Below are 21410 nucleotides of genomic sequence, written 5' to 3'. Positions count from 1 at the left end.
ATTATTTTGCACAGCAGTGTGGTCACCTGGCAGCCGGTCATTAGCATTTTAGGTTTCTTTCCTTCACAACAATGCACAACATGCTAATTAGAGGGTTTTGAAAGCTAAGCAACCTGTTTTAAAATCAGACATTTTAATTTGCAGCTTTAATGGCTGTATTATAATAACTGGCTTGGCTCAGGGGAGAGGGGGAGAGAAGCACTTCTCATGTTCCAGTAGCAAGGCCCAATATAACAGAGGCTGACAAAATTAAAAACCTCATAATGTGACCTTTGCCTGGGATAAAAGGCTGTTTCATAACAATTTCCTTTTGTTCTTTGTTTAAGCCATTACTCCAAAAGGAGCCTCCGATTAATCTAAGTAAATGCATCATTACAGTCCTAATCCATGTCCTTCTGTCAGTGTCTGTTTTAATTAAATAAGAAACACTAGCAGAAAGATATCACGCACAAAGCTGTGATTGGAGAAAGAGGGTTGTTTGATCAGGGTGAGATTAAAAAAGGCTTTACTGTTTTGTCCTTTTGCTCTAGATGCCATAATGTAGGTTAAAGGAAGAAAACTTGCCTAATAGTTTAGCACGTTGCTCCCCATTATAGTATTAAAATAACCAGATTTACCAATGAAACTGTCCCAGACATCCAATTAATTATATACAGAACATTCACAGACAAATGGTATGGCAACTTGGTTTGAGTAATTTGACACGTTAATGTGTTTGGGACTGTATTGTATACACAGTCGGACAGAAATTGTATTCAAGTTGTGGGTTTTTTATATTAAATAAAACATTGAGTAAAACTATTGATGTATTTAGATACTTTCTTTCTTTTAGTACTTGTGGCTCACAAATTGTAAACATGTTCTGCTGCGAGCCTGATTTTTTTTAAAAAATAGTTTTATTTGTCACAAAATCAGGATAATTATTTTAAAGCGATGAAGAATCCATTTAATAAGTGTCGTAACATCTAGCTAGTGAATACTGCTAAAGCAATACATTTGTAAGAGACTCTTCCTCAAGGTAGTGTTTCAAGATCCCCGTGGTGAAGGTTTTCTCCCATATCCAGGCCATTATTTGATGTAATGAAAAGAGAAAGTGTGCAACACAGAGATTGTTAATTAATTTAGCCTAACAAGATGAAGATAAATGAAGCAAAGCATGGACTGAATGAAGCAAGAGGACTTATTTACAATTTAATACTTCTTTATATTAGGCATTTTTCAATTTACAAAAGAAAAGACCCTGAGTTTAAAGAAAATGTGTTCTGTGAGTACATGCAAGACAACTTTATATTATGTGAGCAGTTCTAAGGACTGCTGAAAATACCTTTTGGGTTAACCTTTAACTTTAAGTTTTCTTCACCTTTTTTTTTTTTCCTTTTCACATTTTTTTTCTCATTTTGATTTACAATATGTTGATAGAAATAAGAAAAAAAAACAAACCTCAACTTTTTCCCGTTGAAATAAGTAGCGAAGTACCAATGGGTACTCTTGCAAGCCCAAATGCTGTTGTTTCTGATTGTTTATATTAACCTAGAGTCATAGGCTATTTTTGAGCAATTTGTATGTAGGAAGATACATTAAGAGAGGTAACTATGAAAAATGCAATAAGACGTGATTTTAATTTCTGTTCCAAAGAGTAAATGTGTTACTGCTTATACGTTTTCAACTATTCTATTGCAGTGAAAGCTAAGAAAGGAATCCGGGATAGTGTTATGTAACACTGATTACATGTAATAAAACTAAGATCATGTTTATCTTAAACGTTTTGTAAAAAGCTATAGATTTTACTTTCTTGTCAATTAAAAAAACCCCAAGATCAAAAGACATTCTAGAGATTTTAGATATCTCTTCCTCCCAGTCCCAATTTTAAATATAGAATATCCAAAGCTAACAGTAAGTTACAATTTACATCAGTTGATTCACTACATCTCAAGGCATATTATTCAGTTGCCAGCTACAAAATTTAGGGTATAATTCTATAGAAGAAGTGAAGAAAAAATACGGTCTGTCAGTTTTAATATCTAACCAAAAAAAAGTCTTGTGTGGTGACTGACTTAGTCATACCTTTATCAGTTTGATCTAGACCCAGAATTCTAAATGATGACCAAATATATTAGGTTTTTGGTTTTTTTTTAATAAAACATCTTCCTTTTTACAGATGAATGGGGTCTGTCCACTATTTGACCTTCTGTCATGATTTCTGTCTGCAAAGGAAATGCCTGCCTTCCTTTTGCAGTAGTTAGACAGGACAGCGTTATCTAGTGTCACTACAAGCAGTGGACTCTACAAATAGCATTATTATGGTCCCTATGTTTTTATCTTGGGGGTCATGAACAAATCCATGCAACTGCTTCTAAAGATTTCAATAAATAGGACTTTTTATCCAGACAATTGCCTTTTATATTACTTTTAAACAAAACTACTAGTCCATCAAGAGTTTCAAAAGGAAAACAATTCTACAGAGTGCTGGTATGGCAGCACAGACCAATCATTATGGCACCCATTCTCCAGTCCTTTATTTTTCAAGTCCACAACAATAGGTTGTTGATTCAATGGACAAGACCAGAACAATTAAGTTCTCTGTTTAGCAGCAGTGCAGCATTTTAATGCCCTCCTCTAATAATGGTCTCATTATTGTTATTCTAAGACTGGGCCTCAGGACGAGGAATATTTGCTGGAGGTACGTCATTATTTTGCAAATTTCGATTAGCTCATCATGTTGTCTGTACTGTGAAAATCGTAGCTAATTAGGGCAGTCAGTTAGACTACCAGCTTTTGAGCTTATGAGTTAAAAGGTAGCACACTTGATAGGCCAATGATGTGAAAAAGGTGGTAAAAAGGGGGATTAGAGCTGTTGCCTTAGTAACTCTAACTTCCATCTGTGCAGGAACAATGGACCTGTGTTTCTCCTCCACCTTGGTGTAAAAATTGGTTTTGTTTCGAAAGGACGGGGCTTTTTATGACAATCTGGAATTCAGCCTAACGGGGTGTAGTTTTAGTTGTTAGGAGAGACCATTGGAGGATAGGAAAGATGAAAGGTCATGGCGAGCTCCAAGGACATGAAAGGTCATTGTCTCTTGTAACAATAGTGGATTGTTTTGTCCCATTATTTCCAGCCAACCACTCAGTCAGGTGATAGAAGAGATACCACCAGTTTAGTCAGGTGGAACAGGAAAGAAAGATAATGCACCTTCTAAAGAACAAAAGATAACTATAATTTGCCTTTATTAAACAAAGTTGCACTTATTTGTGACCATCCTCTGAAAAGGGTTGTTTACTGACTTACTATTCCAGCCTGCTTTGTTCAGCGCTGCCTCTGTAGGCCATCACATCTCTGGGAAGCAGTCCAATGTGTTAGAAAATGTTGTTTAAGCTTTCTTCCCATGAAGAGGAGCCCCCAGGAGTACCACTGATGTGATACTGAACAATAAATTTAGTTGTTGTAGCTTTCTCACGTTATTGGTGCTCTTAAAAGGTTTTCCTTCAAACACTCACAGAATAAAATTAACTATAAATATGAAATAAATTTGCTTCAACACTTTATAGCATTTTATCATAACTTCTACAGCACATATTATAGAAAGTTTAGAGCAAACTGTATTAGGTGCTGCAGAAGCGCGAGAGAGCAGTAGACAGAGACCAGAGACCCACAGTTGTGTAAAAATAGATTTGCTATAGGAGTACTCTTACGCAAAGGGAATAGCTAAAGTCTCTTCTGTGCTATGCAGTAACTTTTGGAGACTCTGTCCCTTTGTCTGAGGAAAAAACACAAGTACCAAACTACTATTTAATAAAACAGCTATAGCGCAATTTACCATGAAAATATTTCTGTTAGTGAATAGAACTGTAATCTCTTAACGTTTTTCCTAGAGCATCCAAAAATCCAAGTCATTGTTTTCCAGAAAGAAGAAGAAAAAAAAGAAAAGAAGAAAAGCCTTTCTTGTGATTTCACCATTTTTGCAGCATTATGCCTCAGTCGTCCATGCAACAAGTTTATTTTTCTCTTCCTCTTCCCTCTGTCCACAATCAAAGCACATCCCGAGGTCCATCTTATATCCACCAAGCAAAGAGTAGTTTCTTTGGGCCAGGATTTCCAGAATGTTTCCCCCTCCTATACTAGATCTCTAAGCCCCTTTGCTGGGTTTGTTTTATAGTCTTTTTACTCATTTCACAACAGAACTGCCAAAAAGATATTGAATTGTTTTGAAACTGATGAAATGTGTGTAATTTGCTACTATTATATTTTAAAAATAAAAGTACATATAATCGTTAGGCATCCCATCTTAAACTTGTTCTGACCTTATTTGAACTCCCCTTTTTAGCTATTCTGGGCCTCTCTTATCTCATTTTCACTCCTGGCCACTCTTGCTCTTGCTTTCTGACAACACAGATGGACAGCCTTGCACAAACTGATAACTGTGGTAATTTCTCAGCACACTATTCAATAATAAAAGATGTTATTTTCAGAATTCAGCAGGCATGTGTCATATTTACATGTACACTGAAGATGAGAGGTTGAGCAGTAGCTTCATGGGAGCGTGCTGTTGCATGAGCCACTGGACTTTACAGCTTTCAGTTTCTTGCTGCATTGGTTTTCTGGCTCTTAGGTTTAGTAAGTAGATTCTTTAAGAGAAAGAAAGTCTTCTTTTAAGTATTTATACTTTAAAAACTTTTAGTATTTTAAGATAATCTATACTTAAACTTTCTCTTTAGCTTGCTATTTAATTGTCATGTATGTACTATCCTATGTTTTGTTATTTTTGTGTTAAAATGAACTGAACAGTGTAGGCTGCGTAGTTCAACATGGGAGCCCTGCAAAGGGTTAACCAGCAGAGAATTACAAATGAACTATCAGGAAAGTTGATTATTAATCCAGCAAGAGAGAAAATATCCTTCCAGTTAGCAAGAATTAGTACCTGAAGAGCTGATAATATTGTTCAGGCTGTCGTTGTGGAATGGCAAAGCCAGGTAAGCTAGACATCTTCTCGAAGGAATAAAGTCTTTTCTTTCTGTTTTTCGTTGTAAGAAAGTTTAGTTTTAAAAAGATTCTTTGTTGATTTACTTAAACTATCAGCATATGAAACAGCATATGTTGATCCTTAGTTTCCTCAAATGAATGAAAGACATTAAAATTGTGCTTTAACTTTGGTAAGAAGATACCTTTCTAAGCTATGCAGTGTATGTAGCTGTGCAATATCGTAACAATTCTTTACTGTTTTGTGGTTAAGTGTGAAAACTGATTACAAAACCTGAGGAGTCCTTTGCAATTGCAAGCTAATGTATTACGTAAGTCTGTTTTAGTTGTGCTTGAACATATTGTGGAGGTTTACAGAAACTTTTATGTTGCAGAGCTCTTTCATTCAGAGTTCTTAGCCTTCAGTTTTCACTCTATGAATGATTTATTCGAGTTTGTTTTGATATTGTGAACACATTTGTGTTCATTAAAAAACTTCTTTTTTTTTGTGGGGTTTCAAAAATCTATGATCTGGGGTTAGAAGGAAATGAATGTTTGGTAAACATACCACTGTGTTTATACAGAGAAATGCAAACCAAACCATTAGATCAGTTGGCCATAATCTTCTTATAATTTTGGTAATTTTCTAAAGACTCAAAGCTCTGTCTTGGGAAAACTTTCAAATTTGTTTGTTATATTTGTGCTGCTGACACTAATCAATAGGTATGATAAATATTTATTTTTTCAATGTAGTCTTCATTAGTTTATTACATGAGAGATGTGTAAAATCTTGTAAATAATGGTCTAATGCTGTAGAAATTAGAAAGTCTGTATACAGTATTTAACAACTTTTCCTAAGTTGTGTGCTGTTACTTAAATTAGTAACATTTTTAAAAAAATCCTGATTGGCTTGTAGAATGGGATTTAATACGCATATGATGTTACTACAGTATCTGTCTTGGTGGAAAAGAGTTTACCATCTCCAAATTTTAGCGTATATCTATGAAATAGCCTGAAAGCTACACGCAAGGAACTGTGGTAATACAAGAACGAAAATACAGATAAAAATGGAAAGTAACCCAAATCTGAAGGCTGAGCCCCTGTAGCAATTTAGTTCTACGTGGTAACCTTTCATGAGCCATAGAGAAAGGAAGAGATCTTTTGATTTTGAGAATGGGATTAAGATATGGCCTAGAGCAAAGGAGAAACAGAAAGAAGGGAAGAGCAGGCGGTGAGGAAAGCGAAACAGAGAAGTGGCATTTGTCTGACAGGCTTCATTGTTTTGCGTGTGACTTTAGCCTACTCGAGCAGAGAGACAGCTGGTGGCCAATTTTTCTGAAGGGTGGCTCATCACGTTAGAGTAAATTAAAATCCTAGAATTTGCTGATGATGGAGCTATCAGGGCAACAAATGGTAGCATTTTGGAAGCTATGCTAAATATTCAGATACACAGAGAGGCAAATAACTTCTTGTGGCACATTTTATCTGAGTATTTTAAGGAGAATGGGGACAACACAAATAAGCTCCTTTACCTGAATTTGAACACTAGCGTCTAGGAAATATATAAAGAGCAAGAAAACCAATGATGAAAAAATTATCGCACAGGAAATGATACACGTAGGAAAAACAAGACTGTAATTAGTGGAGGAAAGTAAGAAACTGATTAGAGAAATGAAGTTTCCCAGATGTTTAACGAAAAAATGAAAGTTAAATTAGATAAGCTCTTTTAACTAGTATTGGAGAAGAATGCTTGTTTCAGAGTGGGAAGGCTAAACTTAAAATTAGAAAAGACTTGGCAACGTGGGTTTAGCTCAACTGTTTTCCTGCACGAGTGACTCTTTGGAATGCTCTGCTTGGAACATCATCAGAAACAGCTAGTGTATGCTCTTGGGGGAAAATACCCAAACTGAAACTTGCTGTATGCTTATTTGGAATGATTAAGGTGATTGTATTACTTATGTGTGTACTAACCCACAGATCAGACAAATTGGTTGGATTTTGAAGTAGTATTTCAGGATTTATCGTGTTTTGTATGTGTATATAGTTGACATCTGAGCTCTAGCACTGTATTGGTTCAACAGACAGACTTGAATAACCATTTTAAAATTTATTGTAAGTATTAGCTTACTGGGAAAATCCTAAATCATCAAATACTACCTTCAACTGAAGAGAAACAGTCTTGAACACCCACAACTGTAAGCCAGGGAAAATTAGCTGTTATTTAATTATTATAATTTAAATGAATTGTGATAGAAGTAATATTCTTAAAGAAAAAGTGGAAAGAAAAGATATCGAGCAGAAACTGTCTTTTTGTGCCCATTCCACTGACTCATTTCAAATTCAACAATATCATAGTGTAACCTGTGAAAAAAACAGTTCCTCTACAGTTCAGTTCAACACGGCTCTGCAGCTGACATGATCCTTGCTTTTGTGCCAGTTGTAGCTTCTCAGCTGTGTATTGAAGAAAAAAAAAAAGGGAGGGGAAAAAAAGAAAAAGTTCGACGTGTCTGGAATAGATTGATAAGAACATCATCTGATTTAGTGGAACTAGTTTGACTGAGCAGGGTTTTCATATTAAGTAAACTTTTTGCATTTTCTTCAACGCAGACTGTGTAGCTCCCAGCCTGTTTAAAGGCTTAAGGTTGAGAAGTGATGGATTTCCAGGGGTCTCTGACTAACTAGACATACGTCTGGAAACACAGCTGCACTTTAGGGGAGGCTGCTGAAGCAGTTAGCCTGCAGCAAGCAAGCCATTCTTGTTACTACATGGTTGGGACAGTAAGATGAGATGATGGGCAGGGTAGAGCATAAATAACTATACATTGCTCGATTCTCTACTTTATAAAAACCTGGTGGTAGCCAGCAAGAAGCTTGTCTACAGAAGCAGATGGCCAAAGCAAAGGTTGGGCCAGGTTATTTTTGTTCCTTGGACCACACCTTGTCTGTGATGACAGTACTAGAGAGAGAATGTGTTTCAGATCATTAGGAGCTTAGTGAGGCTATATGGATAACACTGAAGTATTTTATAAAATTCAGTGTAAAGCTGCATAGTTCAAGGAAGCTCATGTCTTATTAGCTATGGCTAAGGTCAGTTATCCACACAATGAGGGGGAAACTCTTTCATAAACAAGTAGATAAATATGGTGCAGCTGGTGCTTAGCCGCGCTTCAGGCTGTTATATTACCAAAAGAGCTCATGAACAACTCTGGCTTTTACAGAGTCCTTGCGGAGCATCAGCAGCTTAGAGTGGTCGGATGTGAAATTACAAGGTTGTGTCACGAAAAAAGATAAATCCAGGGCAAACTTGTGACTTTGCATATAGGCGTCTATCTCTACAAGATGTTAAAGAAAGAATATAGAACCTTTAGAATTCTCCTTCTAGAGAAAATAAATTGTAAAATGTTAGAACTGAAAAAAAAAATTGAACCTACCTGGTCTAAACATCTGAATAAAATAGGCCCGGTGACTTGTGGGTTTTGGTTTCAGTGCAAGCTGCTAAGTGTTCCGTGTTTTTCAAAAAGGCCAATTAGGTACATAAGTGTTTATTAGCACTTGATCCATGTCTGATAACATAGAGAGAAACCTTGCAAGACTTCATTTTGCCTTTGGGACTAGCATTTTTACTGTCTTATGGAAAATAATTATATTTTAAACAGCTACAAAGAGAGAAGAGCTTGAAGAGTTAATTGAATCATGTGCTGCTAGAGGAAAGCATTTTTTTCCTTTCCTTTTTTTCCTCATCAGAAGTAGGAGTTACATGTGTTACTTATTACATCCAACGTATTCCAATAGTTTTTTTAAAAAGACATACTCATGAAGCAGTGTATTTCTTGATGACACATTACTTTATTTTCAGCTACTAAATCCTGGAGCAATCAAACGTGTCATTTTTCACCATCTGAATACAGTTCTGTGGTAGTAGTGGATGATAGTACATAACATCCATAGAACTGTAAAATGTAATCCCCTGACTGTCTTTACTACACAGGCTTTGGTGGTATTTTTATAGCTGGTAGAGGAGAATCTGTTGGTATTTCTTCCAAAGATAGTACAAATCAGTATTTGTGCAGTTATTAATTATTCTGGAGCCTTTAGACCAAATGTTTTCATTGTAGTAAAAAAACCACACAAAACCAACCAAACAAACGAATCCCACAGCAAATTTGCTCTAGCTGTATTCCCCCAAGCTTGTGAGAGCCAAAGGACAGTAGATTGACTGTTGTGCCACAAATGGGCCTGTTTTACTCACCAGACTGATGAGATGGTGATGTGCAGGTGTTCAGGGTAGGAGGCAAACAGTAGCGTGCAGAACAGAGCGGAGATTTGTCAGGCCGCTTCTGCTTAAATAGGTCAAACCAACAAAACTCCATTGCGCTGGGAGGAGGCCAAAGCCGGGCACTTCAGCAGCAGCTACAATGCACAGATGCCACTGCTACTCGGCGACATCCTTTTGGCCTTTCTACCTCTGGACAGGGATGCGTAACGTAAACAATATATAACAGTTTGCCTGCTGTCTAGTAGTTTATGTGCATGTGCAAGTTTCCTGTCATTTTACAGTGGGAGAATCATCTATTTAAACCTCAGCGGGAATTGCAGAAGGTGAATCCTAACTCTTTATGTTCGTTATTTTTTTTCAACACAGAGTTTTCATCATGACCGTGCTTGTTTAATGCCAATTTAAAGACATTTGTTCTACTTCCCTATTAACTTGAATTTTAAAAAAGCATATCTATAAGCATACATCCCATTTTTTACCTGAAAAACACGATCTAAATCACAAATGTCTTTGCTTTTGCTTTACTGGTATAAGCTTTTAGTATTTATTGAGGTAATATATATGGTTTACTAGTGTTTGTGCTGAATCTTTGTCTGTGATTTTTCAATAGACTGCTTTTTCTTTGAAAGAAATATTTTTAGTATGTTGTTGATTATTCTTTCTTTTTTCTGCTTTTCCCATCAGTTGTAGTCCGTTTAACGCTATCATCACGCTACGGAGCACAGTTTTAAGGGAAAACAAAGTAGCTGCTAGTGACCCCGTGGTAACTGTCTGGTAAACCTGATTACTAATCTAGAGTGTTGTTTAACGTAAAGGGCAAATAAAACCCTGCAGGAGAGAAACATTGTTTTGTTTTAAATCCCTACTAGTAAGGGAGCTGCTGTGTTATAAGAAAGAGAATAAGAAGCCTCGCTTGCTTCTCAGGATTCAGATCTAGGCATTCAGTGCATGCTTGCCTTGACTTCCTATTTCAAACAAAGAGCTACGTTTTGGAATTGATGTTGAAGTCAACTAAAAAAAATAATCAGCAGTTTTTTGTTTTGTGGAGGATCAGATTCTACTTTTTGAGCTCTACTGATATAGTTCTGAAGTTAGTGTATGGACTTCATTAGGATTATTCTCTCCTGCACCCTACAGCTGTGGCATGTAATCCAGAGTTACTGTATCCTCTGTCTTCTGCTATCGCTTTTGGCTGTTTGTAGCAAGGAAAGCAAGGAAAGGATAAGAAGTGACTACTTCATCTGCTAGTATCAATAGTAATTTCTGCATTGTATGAGAAATGTCATTTTCCCATTTTCCCAAAACCAGTTTTCAGAGAATACATTAGAAAGGAAGTTTGGTGCCAGCAAAGAAATTATTGAGCCTTTTTATCAGTGTTTTTTTGCACTATCATACCATTAGCCTTTAAGGGCACAATCAACATACCTTAGGTGGTAAATGATCATAGAAGTCGTAGAAACAAAATTGCCTGCACACTTGCAACAGCATAGAGCCATATGTAGGAAGAATGATTTACTTTACTTCACCTGTAATGGTGAAACTCAGCTAATTTTTAGTTGAATTTTAGTTCATCAGTGGTGATATTCTGATTTTACTTCTGCAGCTCCAGCAGTGCAGCAACTGGTTTAGTTTAAAAAATGTGCCCTTATGTCTGAATACATCCTCATAAATTATTAAAACCATACAAAATGGGCTGACTGATAGCAACCAAATCTAGAGAGACTGAGATGCACAGTAGGCATTTGAAAGTAAAAAATAATATTTATTGTTATTAAAAAATATATTGTTTTGTGAACCTGTACTGTGGTTTTTAGACCCAGACTAGGAAGTGATCCATGCTTTAGAAAATTTGTGAGCAAACACTGTGATCCTGCAATATGCTACACTATGTCAATTATTGTGGTCAAATAGCTTAGTGAATTCCTTCCATATTATGTATGTGTGTGTCTGTCTAAACAACATACAGTTATGTGCAGGTTATAGTTCTTTTTATCTACATGTTTATGTATGTGTGTATATAAGCACAGACACTAATATGTACGTGCATACAAGTCCATTGTTTCCATTATTTATATGTTTTCCTGTGTATGCAAATATGTATGTGTATTTGCATAGATATGTATGTGAACATACACATGCACCTAATGGTCATTTATGTACATATGCATAGTAACGCTGTATATAATGTTCGTATTGAAAGTAGGCACAAAAACTTTGCAATTCCTTATATATATTGTCAGTCTTATACATCATTCTACATTCAGAGATCATATTCTAGAATTTAGAGAAGCAATACACTATCAGCAAAAATATTGAGATTGATAAAATCAATAGTAGATTAGAATGCTTATGAGTCTTCCAGGCTATTGTTAGCTTTTTACTTACGAAATGCATGAGTCAGTTCTAGCACAGCAATGGACCTGTAACCACCCCAATGTTCTACCTTGCACGTTCAGAATTTCTAATATTAAGCAGATAGAGAATTGGACATTGTACATGTTTACTTATTACCTAAGATATTTATAAAATTGCTTTTAGAGATGATAAAGATCATATCAAGGTTCTTTGCCAACTAGATTTTTTTTTTTTTTTTCCACAAGGGCTTCGAGGGAAAGGGCATAAGAAAAACAGTTTCCTGGCAATGTCTGTAGTAGTACCGTGCTCATGATCTTGATAAATCTCACCATGAAGGGCTGATGGCCCCTAATTTATGTGTTAGCCTGTAACGCAATTCCTTCTCTCATTGTTTCCTCATCAAACCTCTTTAGTTAGAAGGAGTGTTTATCACTTTTTTGTCAAATAAAAGATAATAAAGTACACATACTTTATGGCTTGAACATATATAAAATGTTTTCTTACACCGGTGAAGCCAGTGGACAGGTGATGAACCTCAAAGTAATTTATTTTTGTTTATATTCTGAGTGATGTTTTTGCTGAAATATATTTGTTCATACATTTTTTTAAAAAGTCTTGTAGTAGGTGGCCCTTATGTAACCTCTATTAGTCCATAATCACAGAGAAATATAGTTGAAAATGTCAAGAAATGTAATCCCTTGTTAAGCAATAATTTTATATTACTGTTTAGAAAAACATTTATAGGTTGAAAATCATCTATTAATAAGTGTTATAGCATTTTATACCGTATATCAGCTGTTGATGAGTGTAAGATACAACATAGAAATATAGAATGAAGATTCTAAACTCAAACATTTCATTCTCAGGAAATTTTAGCTATATAGGAGAAGAAGATCTGAGAGTATGGATAACTGAGTGAGAAACACATTGGCCATTGATTACACTGTTTAGCTTATAGAAAACAATTTTGGGGCAAACTACCAAATGCTGTCCTTTTGATGTAACAGATTTCACTCTCAGCAGCTAAGTAATTAAGCTGAAACTTCTACCTCACCGTATATATGCTTCCTTAAACCATATTTTATTATGAAGCCCTGAGACAGAATTCTCCTTTTTTTCTGATCAGTATATTCTGCTCTTTTTTCCTTCTTATTCTTTTCTTGCTACTCTAAACAAGCAATAAGCTAAAGCGTATGGCTTTTTTTTTTTCTTTCTGTAGTGGTTGCTATAAAAAAAATCCTTACCTAAATGCATCAATATTTTTAATAAAATTACCATCGATGGCTTTACTTTCTTTTACTTATAAGATAATTTAAATTTTTTTGCATGCAATTTAAGAAAGCACTGGTTCTCGTTTTATGGAGTTAGAGTTGTTTTTTTTTTTTTTTCCATTTGTGTTTCATGAAAGGTTACACCATAAAGAACTAATCAGACAAAAAGGCTTATTTACTCATGAGGTAGGTGAGGTATTTGATGCGGCTTTCATATACATTTACAATATGTTATCCTCCCCTGAATGAAAGGACCAGATAGTATCTGTCTTGAGGAATTGCTGGGATTCATGTGTGATTGGTAAAGATTTGCTATTGGCCTGAGAGCATCAACCCATTTTATTGAACCACTGAACACTTGTACATTAGTGTTCAGTAGTGACCTGAGAATTGTGGCCTAGTATTAAGGGGACAAAAAAGGTGCTTGTATTCCATTTCGGTTTCAAGAGCTTTATTCTAGCAACTTTTTGAAATCAGTTCCATATACTCGTATAGGTAGCCATTTATTCTTTCCACTTGGTGATTGCGGGCTCACTGGTAATGGTTCACCAGCTTTATCATTTTAGCTTGCAGATGTTCTTTTTTCTTATATTGTGGTATTATTTAATACTACTGACATAGCTGAAGGTCCAAGTCTTTCGCTCTAGTCCACGGAGTGGGGTTACTTTAATTTTGAGACCCTCATAAAGACCATTAAGCTCCATACAGGCATCTGCATTTTGCTTATAAATTACATACATCAGATTAAAAAGTCAGGCACATCATTTTAAGAGCTTAAAAATAATATTGGATCAAGATTTTTAATACATTGGTTTGTTGCCTTACAGCCTTTTAGTAGTGCCATTTCTTTCTCTCTGCTCTGTAACAAACATGGTATAGTTATCTGACCTTTGTTATCCCATTGTTATAGTTTATAGGTTGATAACCATTCGATGAGCTATGAAGTGTGGACCTGCCCCTGCTGCATTCCCTGAAATAAAGAGAAAAAGAGAAACAAGAAAGAAAGGAAAAAAGAAACCCCTCTCCACTAACCATTAAATTGTAGGGTGATCTAGAGATAAAAGCAGAATCTCTTTTTTGCTTTTCAAATATTTGCCTGGCCTTCAAAAGGTATTTGCCTTTTGTGTTTACATTGGATTTATTTTTTTGGCCTACATGCAGAAAGAGAATGATACATTAAAGAATAATGGACAATAGAAAGAAAAATGCTCTCAGCTTTCACATCTAGCCTGTATTTTCTACTTTATGTTTATTTTCTTTAATCTTGTCTACTTTTATTTAAATAGAAACTGCTGAGTATTGTAAAGGGTTGCAAATGTGAAAGTATCAGATGAAGTACAGTACAAGAAGATTATCTACAGGTTGGCAGGCAGTAATGAGAGTTGGCAAAGTGCCATTTTCTACTGTGAACCTTTGGAACCTCAAGTTATTCCTGCGTGTGGCAGAACAATGTAAGGCTTCAAAAGCCAGTGTTCTGTCATTTGCAGAATTGCTTTTTGCTGTTCTTGAAAGAGGCAGATGAGGTTTGCATCTGTAAAGTTGCATAGATCTTCACCAAGGGAAAAGGAAAGATGCTTCAGTTGAAATCTAAGGTCTGTGTCATATTATCTTCAATTCTTTCCTTCTGAATGGTGTTAGGGCTTACTTGGAACCTACATTGTCCCTCGTCGATTTGTTTACGTTGAAAGAACAGGTTTTCAGCAAGTTTGTGTAAAATATAATTTGATATAAAAGCCCATACTCAAGGGAAACACCACTTTGGGACAATAACCCATCCCAGGGTTATCTTCTCTGTTGCTCAAGTTGGTCCCTTTGTCGTGTTACATACTACTACTGCGTCATCTAAAGCTTTGATTTTGTTAAGAGTGGACTCATGAGATGGAGATGTTTCCCAAATCTGCTTACTGTAATAATCAACATTTTTTGATGGCACCGACTTGAAAGCAAACACAACCTAATGAATTTAACGGAAGTATCTTGATTAACGTGCTTTAAAAACTTGTGCGTTTATAATATATAAAAATATATTTCACCACATGTATGTCATAAAGCTCTTACTATGTTGCAGTTTGTGAAAATTACAGTCAGTTAATAATGTGTCAGCTCCCCACTGTGTGCTTTGTAGGATACTGAATGGGTGTTACATGATTTATTTGCTGGATTTTGCAGGTTTTCTGTAGCGTGTCAGATGCCTTGCTGATTGCTTGGTGAAGCCTAGAGCATGAGCTCCCTCCTGCAATGTTTACTTTAAGTCAATCTACATTTGCTTAAAAGTATGACAGTCTTAAAATCAGATCGCCTCCTCAAAACTTTCACAAAAGCCTGGATACTTTTTAGTGAGAGTATTGTTTGTAATTTAGATGTCTGTTTATGTGGCAATCATAATTGTCACACAACACATCAATCCAGGGAATGGATTGTTAACGAAACAAAGGTATTATACTGTTGCTGGAGTGATAATAATACTGCGAATAATTTATATACTTCTCTGGGATTTGGGGTGGGGGGGAAAAGTAACTTAATTCACATTTATGGACTCTGTCTATAATATAGTTAGAAGAATTCTCTCTCCTTTTACCACTTTCATTCTTACATATTTCCTTGACCTCCTCATGTCTTCTCATTCTTTCATTAATGGAGAGAACTAATAGGCCATACTGATAAAGATGAAGTGTTGTTTTCCACCTATAGATTTAGGAAGTGGGAATGTCCAGTTAAGTTTTAAGTTCTCTTTATTTGTTATCTTTCTGGTGATTTTTTTCATGCTGCCTTTTAGGATTACGATGGAGCATTTCTGTTTAAATATTTGCGTCCATGTCCTACAGCGCACACAGACTTGAAGATTAATTAGAAGGTGTAGAAATACCTGTTTTCAAAAAGTATAACATCCTGAAGACAATTGATGACTGGAGATAAGAATTGTAGGAGTCTCAAGATGACAAGCCATTTGAGCAAGGCCTAGGTCTCCACAGTGTTCCAGTGTACTGCCATATAGTATGTTATGTCAGGACAATATGGTTTAAAATGGATATGTGACTTCAAGAGCATCTAACACCAACCTGTATAGTAATTGAATTTAATAGGCAAGGAAATCAAAGGGAGTTTAGGAAAGGAGAAATTGTGTGAGTTGATGATTTAAGAATTGAGGCTCTTGTCTGATGCTAATAAAGGTTTCTGAGGTCATTCTTTTTGTAGCTATAATGTACATTACTGAAATAATTTGTATACTTCTGTGCTCGTGTGTACTATTGTGAATGAAGTATATGTTCATAATTTCTGGCTTTCAGATTTAAATCTGTGAACACAGCAAGAGCTCAATTAGTTCTGGCAATAATAGTCCTATAATGCAGAGATTCTGAAAACTTCCTTGCACATGGAAAGAGTCATTCATCTAGCAAAAATGGTAGAGGAAGAAACTTGCCAGAGTTGCAAAGAATCATTTCTGCAAAGGTCATGTAGAGTAGATTAGACCATAATCAAAATATTTTGGGGACAGCTTGGAATCTTGAGAGAGATGGTTAAGAAGGAGCTTTGAGGATGGGTGTTTTGAGATGTGTGTTTTCAGATCTACCACTTTGTCTTTGATTTCTCTCTCATGTGCAGTAAAAACCTGCATATTGTGAATTATAGGCTTTAATTCCCTGTCTGGTTTATATTGATACCGTATATTAGGACAGTGAAACTCAAAAAATTTTCATCTTCTCCAGATAAGTATTGATAGAATTATAATCCTTGTTTTCTTTCCGTTCCTCTTTCCCATTTTGTACAAAGAAGGAGTGCTAGCAATTTCTAGAATTAATATTAAACAAACATTTATGATTTAAGCTTTTTTTTCCTCTTCATTTACAACTTCTCCAAACTGTCTTCTTGATTTAAAATTTGCCTTTCTTGTCTGTCTTATAAATCCATGTTTATTTTGTGTGGGTTTATTTGGAAATACAGAGCATTGTGGGCAGTGTTTATGTAGCTATCCTATAAAGTTTCTGTTGTATGCAGAACGGCACAGTCATTTTCTTTGTTTTGCATTTTCCCTTGTTATATATATGTTTGATTGTAGTTGTATTTCTTTGTGGAAGGTGAATCACCAGTTCTCACAAACAGGCTGGATTGAAACACTGCTGGGGCACCTCCAGGGAGCCCGGTCATCCTGCAGGGAGTGATATAATCTGGTAACATATTTGTATCCCTCTTGGAATGTTTGAAATACTAAGTTTACCTCTGGTCACTTTCATAACCTTTCAGGCAAAGATGGAGGAGGTGCACCCAGAATCCTCTCATAGTATATTGCCATGCAGAAATAATTTCTCTGCGACGTTTCAGTTGGTTTCAAATGATAGCTTTCTGTTTGGTGCTGGGCAGATATTCAATCTGTCAGGCACGTTAATCTGCCTTTCACTGGTCTAAGCTTAACGTGGTCTCTATGCTTGTTTCAAAGTCCCTCCTTCCTCTCTGCGTCCCAAAAGTCAGTGCCTAGTAAAGCCACTTGGGAGAGCCCCAGGCATTTATTGACCCTGTTACTAGCCATTCAGAAGGAGGATGAGTGAGAGCAGGTCTGTGGCCTCAGCCCCTCTTTTAAAAGGCTGATTGGCGTCAAGGCTGTTAGAGCTGGCGGTGTCTGCAGCGTGTGCAATGCAGGAGCCTGGGGGGAAACGTGGACCCATTCCCAGTGGTGATCCAGGAGGTCTACCTAGTAAAGCTGCGCCTTAAAATACCTTGAATGAAATCCTATTTCTGCTGAAGTCACTGGGCACTGGGTATTCATTTTATTCCAGCAAGGATTTCACCAGTATTTTTATTTTGCAGCTGTAGTGGTAGGGGGGAACCGTGAACCAAGATGGATGTGACTTCACATTGCGAAATACATTCTCTGCTAGTTTCATCCTTGCCTTCCTCCCATCTGAATAACTGTAAATGATGTTCTCTGTTAATAAGTGTGTACTTTGTCTAAATTGCATTTATTTTTCTTTTGACATACATACCATTTTACTATTAATCATCCCCTTCTGCTCTTTACTGTACAAAGACACTGTTGTGCTGATAGAACATATTTAATCTTTGGTATGTTGTATTTTAGTTCTATTGTTGCTTTCTCATTTCTTTATGGAAAACTTTTCTTTATTGACTCTTAAATCATGGGTTAAGCCCTTATTGAAAACATGTTCTGTATGTACTTCTTGCTAGAGAAAAAAAGTTCTTTTGAGGTTATAGGCTAGGCTTACACAAATACTTCACTATACAGTAAAAATTCAGAGGTCTCCTATATGTTATCTAAAGCTAGAAATATACCCAATTACTCAGCAGCACATCATAAAAGAGATGCATACTATGTTCATGTCTGTCACTACCTTAAGTCATCACTCTACAGCCTTTTTTAAATTCTCTTTTTATTGAAACCAAGAAACAAAACAAAGACAAAAAAAAGCAAAACCAACATCAATTAGATGTCAACATGACATCAAACAGCATAATATATCATAAAAATAAATGTATGATCTGGTGACTCAATGATTTCTGTCCATATGGCATTTACAGAGGAGGAAAGAAAAGGCAAATAGCTACACATCTGTATCGAGAAAAATATCCAATATAAAAGTGGCCATAGTGACAGCACTAGAAGGCTCTCAGCTGAGATTACCTGCAAATAAGTAACACAGAAGAGGAAGCTCCAACAGTCTCACTCTTATATGTATTTAGAGTTTTGTACAGTAGGTATATATGTTTTTATAAAAATTATTTAAGGATGGAGATATTCTACTGGCTGGCGATAGGTCCAGGTTTATAGACGGGTGTGTAGAGCAACTGCATGCAGAGTGATGCGAAAGTGCAATTAGGAAAAAAGAGATCTTTGGAAATAAATGTGACTATCTGTTGAATCTATTAAAACGAATACTGACTCCAAGCCTATTTCTAGGTTTGCTGAAAGACGTATGAAAAAGCCTCTTTGTATAAGTGTTAAGCACATAAAAAACACTGAGAATCAGTTAAGCCTCTAAAATAATAATCTGGGAAGTCCATTCATTATTTTAGTAAAGGTCATCATAACTTTATGGTAAGTAGGGAAGAGTGGGATAGAGGTGAGACTGTGGGGGTGGGAACTAGAGAAAGAAGACCCAGAAAGATCCAGAATCAAACACGGCCTCTGTTATTTGAATTTGTTGTTAATTTTCAATGGAGTGATAACTGCAACAGCTCAGCCTGAACTGCCTGGCTCAACACTTCCCTTTCTAAGGAACTTGGATGTGTTTCACAGCTTACATCTGGACAAGAGGGTACAGGGGGAAAAAACCCCCACATATTGTCTTTGCGTACTTAGGACTTGAATCTTGTATATGATAAATGTATGCACACACAAAGAAACATATATACATGTAGATACATACGTTTACATATCCACACACACACACACACACACGTTCACATGTGTATAAATCCAGCTCCACATGAGATTTCTTCTTTTGCTGTTAGGCTGAGTTCACAGATCTATCTCCTGTCTCTCCAGGAATACAAGAAGTTCCCTTCTGGAATTTTGTTCCTTTTCCCTACCTGAGTTGTCTTTTTATACAGCGATATCCGAGATATCTTTTTGTTAGTCTTATTACAAGTACAGCTGTAGGCCTCAAAGGAGGTGATAAGTAACCCATTGGACCTGGGATATGGTACTTTCTGTGAGAGCGGGGAATAAGCAATGACCTCCTTATCTTATCTTTTAGATCAGCGATAACTTCAGTGAGACCACTTGGTCAATATTGTACATCTCACCGTACTGCCATGTCTCATCAAAGTAGTCACAAAACGCCTTCTTCCCAGTATGGCTATTGTGGGTGGTAGAAAAGAGTGTAGCGCAGAGCCTGTGGGGAGAAGCAGCTCCTGAGGGTAAAACAGCAGTACATCGAAACCTCAAAGGAAATTTAAGAAGGGATGGTGCGAGTGTGTGCGTGTGTGCATTTAAGTCTGAAGCCAGAGAACTATGAGGGCTATGTGGAACATTTCCTGGAGCTTACCACTAATAAACATGGCGGGATTGTCAGCCCTGCAGTGTCCATACCTTCCTTCTGGGCCCACGCCAGTGCCCCTGCAACCGTTGGATAGTGCATCCTAACCAAAGGCTAGGAGCTTTTCACTGTATCCTCCTGCGCTTGTTTTAGCACTCCCCCAGCTCCATGTTCGCTCCAGCTGAGGAAGGACGTTTTAGTATCCCTGTACAGCGCCCCCCAGTTGTTTGGATGTCACAGTGCAGAGGACTAGGGGAGCTCCATTTCTGCCACTCCATTTTGTCCTTATTGCTTCAGGCTGTGAAAGGCTAGGAGTGGAAGCTAACTTAATCATCTGATTTATTCATACACTCATTTATTTTGGGTGAACTAACAGTAAACCACCTACTGTCATATCCTGCAGTTTATTAAAATGGCTTCTATAGAACATAATTGCAAATAACAACCAGTTCCTTTGTTTCCCTGCTCTGTCACGCGTTCATTGTAAAATATTTCTTATTTTTTAAAATTGGGCTCATCCCATTCTCATACACAGAAAATCCCCTCTGCCACCAAAACACTTTGCATATTATGGGCCACATCCCAAGCCCTTTACAGTCAGCTGGCATCTCTTCATTTACTTCATTTGGACATAGATCATTCCCTCTCTGTATTTGGCACCACTGAAATGCAGCCTTTTCTGGAGCAGGTTGGCAGCAGTGATGCTATAGGCATCATTCCAGTGGGATGTATAGCAGCAGTACTGCGACCTGTAAGGACAGACACAACCTGGAGGACAGACAGGACTTCAATCTTTAACACTTCCTTCCAAACTACTCCAAAATTTCATTAGCGTGAATGCGTCTCTCTTGGAAGCATAAAAGATTTAATTCTGTTGCTCCAGGCAGGGCTTTTAAACCTAATACTTATATAAGTAAACTGTCCCCTGTAGTTTTTCACATTTACTTACAATGTCACACTGGCAAGCTTATTGGTTATATTCTGGGTCTGGGAACCAGGCAGTTGCTAGAGGTGGGCTGACAGACTAATATGGGCTGAGGTAACATCAGCAGCAAGATGGGTTTTAGTTTTGACTACTGCCTTAAGGCAAATTCCTGAAAATGTTTGTTTTATATATTTACTGCAAGTTACAGTAGTCTGGTTTTTGCGTGTTTGGTTATCAATGTGATATTTCTGCATTTCACTCTGTTTCATATTTTTGTGCAATAAGATGAAGAAGTATTGTGTTGCTGACAATATTTAAATAAAAGCTGGGGTGCCATTTTGCAATGAAAATGAGAATTTTTTTTTTTTTCACTTTAAGTTAGCAAGAGACAAGAACATGAGTCCCTGCTCTTTCGAGGAATTTAGAAAGGTGGCAGTGAGATGTGGTAGCAGTAGTATGCCACGGTTACCTTTTGACAGCTTAATTAGCATTATGCAAATATTTTCTGTGAAATTTTCAACAAGCTCTATTTGAGGTAAAAAAATCTTACAGCTTGGACAGGAAAACTTTGTACAGAGTGTACCTTTAACAGCACTTTGACTCCAAACTTCTAAAGCTAATTGTCTTTTTATTTTGC

At 36.6% G+C, this 21410-nt stretch overlaps 1 protein-coding gene across 11 annotated transcripts in view; it reads left to right on the top strand.

Moving 5' to 3' along the window:
* The window catches only part of SOX6 (SRY-box transcription factor 6), a 378055-nt gene that overhangs the window by 104454 nt on the left and 252191 nt on the right, over positions 1-21410 (top strand). For 5 of the 11 annotated variants that reach the window (XM_054200761.1, XM_054200760.1, XM_054200758.1 and 2 more), the window contains exon 1: positions 4466-4968. The exons of 4 other annotated variants lie outside the window; for them this stretch is intronic. The gene's annotated coding sequence lies outside the window, so the exon portion shown is untranslated. Of the gene's footprint in view, positions 1-4465; positions 4969-13020; positions 13043-13766; positions 13967-21410 lie in introns of those variants that run through there. 2 more of the 11 variants (XM_054200764.1, XM_054200765.1) reach the window with 2 other exon arrangements.

The sequence above is a fragment of the Rissa tridactyla genome, chromosome 4 (genome assembly GCF_028500815.1).
Source record: "Rissa tridactyla isolate bRisTri1 chromosome 4, bRisTri1.patW.cur.20221130, whole genome shotgun sequence".
Classification (NCBI taxonomy): domain Eukaryota; kingdom Metazoa; phylum Chordata; class Aves; order Charadriiformes; family Laridae; genus Rissa; species Rissa tridactyla.
Note: the sequence above shows the minus strand (reverse complement) of the source record. Positions and strands in the feature narration are given on the sequence as shown.